Here is a 4,361-nt window from a genome sequence, read left to right on the forward strand (position 1 = left end):
AGTGAAATTTTCACCCGAGGAAGACTTGAACCATGGACCTCTCATTCCGCAGCTGCTCAGGCTAACCACGGGACCACGACGCTCCTGAGCTCATACCCTCCTTGATGTTGCATATCTTGCACATAGACTACTCAGTTTGTATATTTTGTTTATTTTTTCATAGTTCCACACAACTTCTTCCTGTTTTCTCGATTGATCTGTGTTTAGTTTTTCAAGGCCTATCCACTGTGCCAACTTATAACTAAATCTGAGGGGGGTGCGATGGGGAGGTTCCCTTGTGAGAACTACTTAAACCTAACTAACCTAAGGACACCACACACATCCATGCCCGAGCAGGATTCGAACCTGCGACCGTAGCAGTCGCGCGGTTCCAGACTGTAGCGCCTAGAACCGCTCGGCCATTCCGGCCGGCAAGCGTCTCCGTGCCCTTCGTAGTGATCACTCTACGTCTGACCCTCTTCGCAACCATTATAGCCTATATGTCACAGCAGATCTGGTAACAAGACAAAACACGAACAACACTAATCCACTCTGACGGCTCTATACCTGTCTGTAATCATATACATATCCGCCGATAGCGTATAGGCGCACTGAGTTGCAATGATATTCGACTCACAAAACTATCGGCCGGTAAGTCTGCTCCCTGTTCTCTCTAAACAATCTATATCAGACGGCTCCTGGAGCACGTGAACAGAGAGGGGTTGATTCCCGCGGAGGAGTTCGGTCTCCGGCACAGCCACGGCACGCAACACCGAGCACTGCGTGTTGTCGGGACGCGATGGGAGCTCTGGAGCCTCGAGAGTGCTCAGGGGCGGTATTTCTTGACTAGGGTGACCAGACGTCCGGATTAAGCCGGACATGTCCTCCTTTGTCCGGGGTCTGGCCGGATTTTTACAGAGTCCGGCTTTTTCGCAAAGTTGAGCCTAATACAGTTAAATTTGCAATTCGTCCCGTTCTGTTGCTCTTTTCTTAAATCCTTTAACTATTGGCACAGCCTTCGTGATAAGCACGCACGAAGGCGGTATTAGTAGGTGGCGATGCTATCGTTGATCGATTGCAAATATCGATTATTTAAAATTTTCGTTTCGTATCTTCGCTTTGTATTGGCTTGGCTTCCTGTAGTGCACGTGTGATATGTGAGTGTAATTTTTGACCGAGTGAGTTGCGTAAAATATTTGGCAATGCCTAAACGAAAGTGTACATTTTCTGATGTCCTTTCAAGCAAATATCCGGCTTTCAAGAAAATGAGAAAATAATTTGAAGCGAAATGTAAGATATGTGGAGCTGGAACGTACGTATCAGTGGCCAATAAAGGTAAGAAATAATTCGACAGGTTAACTGTCATGGTTTTATTTCATTGTTTCATAGTCATTCAATTTATTTGTATTCGGAAGGTTAAAGTGCAGTTTACATGTCGTCAGCTGCTGCTTCAGTTGTCGATGTTGGTAGCGGTGCGTCGAATGAAGGGAGGTTAACGCTCTTACGTTTTTCGCTTTGTAAACAATTCCGTGTTGTTGACATAACAAAACAGTTGACACCACACTGTCACCACAATCAATGTTTTTAATGTAAAATAAAAAAATATTGCTTTGGGAATCACCACCTGACCACCAGTGACAATTAACTACTAGTTTTACCTATAATTCCCGGCAGTCACGTGACTTGTCCAAAGCTGACGGGTGGTATCCTCATCTGCAGTTGACCCGTTTGATGTGTCCTCTTTTTTCTTCCTCTGTCCTCCTTTTTGAAGCTGTTTGTCCTCCTTTTTTAGACAATTGCATCTGGTCACCCTATTCTTGACGTCTCCAATGCCTTTGACTGCGTGTGGCACGGCACGAGGGCCTCCTCAGCAAGCTTTTTGTACTGGGGGTTCCGACGCCACGCGTCAGACTCACCGCGTCGTATCTGCGTGACCGGACGTTTCAAGTTCGTGCCGAAGGCGGCATCTCAACAAATAGGCGGGAGTGCCGCAGGGATCGGTTCTCGGCCCTCTGCTGTACTCTTTGTATACATCCGACGTGCCACGCACCGACAGGGTATACCTCGCACTATACGCGGATGACACCGCACTCTAGGCGCGTTCCCTTAGGATTGAATCGTTTGCCGTCGCTTACAGGAGGCATGCGACGTCGTAGGAGCCTGGGCAACGAAATGGCGCCGTAGGTTCAATGCCACTAAGAGGCAGGCCGTCTTAATAACGCGACGAACAGTGCTCATGAACCTTTAGCCGCTGCGAATCATGGTAGGGCCCATCTCCTGGTTTCGCACAGCTAAATATCTAGGGGTAACTCTCGACACTGTCGAGAGTTACCCCTAGATATTTAGCCGTGCGAGACCAGGGTGTAATGTCTCTTGCAGCGGTCTCTCCGCGATATTTTCAGAAATTTTATAAATTATATAACTCAGTACATATCTCGAAATATCTCTTCTTATCTTACCGATTATCAATGCAAAGTAGTTTCAAGCCCAATTATTCCTTGAAGCGTCCATTTACTCCATGGAATAGCTTCTCTGCTATCTATGTTTTCTCTTATGAAAAGAATAGGGGACTTCTTGCCGATTAGTCGTGAAAGAAGGGTGTATATGTATGTATTGTTGAGCTAGTCGCCATCTTGATGAGATTCTGTATGAGAAGGAATTTAATACATGAACTAAACTAAAGTAAGTGTGTTCGCGTATTTTTTAACTGATTATTATTGACAGTGTCTGCTTACTACGCTGTGTTGCACGGGATCAGTGGGGAACGTCTGATTTACACTGGACGAACCTGCCGTTTTGTATGCTCAAGATATCCAGTTACTTCAAATAAATAGGCTAACACGGTCTTACCAGCAGATCTCCGGTCTTCCCCATGTGATCACCGAACGTTAATAATTATTACAAATGTTTCCAGGAGATCGACTGACAATTTTCGTCGCACCGAGACTTCGAAATTGCTTCACTGCCTTATGGCATTTAAGTTAAGCTCAATTTAATCAGGATAGAACAGTATTGAACTGTGTGAATGTGATAAGCCTGCTTTGTGAATGAAAATTCCCTTAATATACGCATGTTTTTACTATCCTGATCAGTGAAGCTAAATCAGGCCGGTGTGAGAGAGGTTTTAAATTTTAGATCCCACACAAAAGATATCAAAAGGGGATGGGCCCTACCATGGTTCGCAGCGGCTAAAGGTCCATGAGTGGACAGCCAACGGTCTTGCCGCAGTGGTAACACCGGTTCCCGTCAGATCACCGAAGTTAAGCGCTGTCTGCCTGGGCTAGCACTTGGGTGGGTGACCACCCGGTCTGCCGAGCGCTGTTGGCAAGCGGGATGGACTCAGCCCTTGTGAGGCAAACTGAGGAGCTACTTGATTGAGAAGTAGCGGCTCCGGTCTCGGAAACTGACATAAGGCCGGGAGAGCGGTGTGCCGACCACATGCCCCTCCATACCCGCATTCAGTGACGACTATGGTCTGAGGATGACGCGGCGGCCGGTCGGTACCTTTGGGCCTTCATGGCCTGTTCGGGAGGATTAGCTCCCGACAGGTGCCTCATGTGGAAGCTGCATATCCGTGACGTCTGGGGGAAAGCGCATGCACGTTTCAAGGCGCTGTATCCCTTACTCAGCCCACAATCCACGCTTCCTCTTCAGTGCGGAGTTACACAATACCTGGCACTGATCCGACCAGTACTACGGTAGAATACGCGTCTGTAGTGTGGGGGGAGGCCGCGCAGAGTGGCCACGCTGTCTAGGCGCCATGTCACGGACTACGCAGCCCCTCTCACAGAAGGTTCGAGTCCTTACTCGGGCATAGGTGTGTGTGTTGTTCTTAGCATAAGTTAGTTTGAGTAGTGTGTAAGTCTAGGGACCGATGACCTAAGCAGTTCGGTCCCTTGGAAATTCACACACATTTGAACATTTTGAGTGTGGGGGAACGCAGCCGACACACAAATACGTCGGCTCCAAGGGGAGCAAGGGAGAGTTATGCGACTCGCACTACACCTACCGCGAGACTACCCGACCAGGGCCTTGCTTGAGGAAACAGTGATCCGCGTGATAAGGGGTCGCATAAAACAGACTGCCCGACGGTTCTGTGAAGAGTCGTGGCCGTCTGACAATCGGCTCATTTCAAGTATGGGAAACCAGCAGCACAGATGACGGACCACCAGGTGGCTCGACCTGCTTCGGCAGTGAGATAGTCATTACACAAACGCGCCAATGCTCCAGACGCAAAGAAGAAAAGCACAACCGCTAGGGCAACAAAACACACTTAGAGAGAATACAGGAATAATCAAAATATCCACGGGTGTACTGGCGGTCTACAGTGTCCAACGGGCACAATATTTCTGCGATCAAACATGTCGCCATCATCAGGTGAA

The 4,361-nt window shown here is 48.1% G+C and overlaps 1 pseudogene; it reads left to right on the forward strand.

Moving 5' to 3' along the window:
* The first annotated feature begins 3,188 nt into the window (after window positions 1-3,188).
* LOC126104976 (5S ribosomal RNA) lies at window positions 3,189-3,306 on the forward strand (annotated as a pseudogene).
* The last annotated feature ends 1,055 nt before the right edge of the window (window positions 3,307-4,361 follow it).

Source organism: Schistocerca cancellata, chromosome 1, assembly GCF_023864275.1.
Source record: "Schistocerca cancellata isolate TAMUIC-IGC-003103 chromosome 1, iqSchCanc2.1, whole genome shotgun sequence".
NCBI classification, from domain to species: Eukaryota; Metazoa; Arthropoda; class Insecta; order Orthoptera; family Acrididae; genus Schistocerca; species Schistocerca cancellata.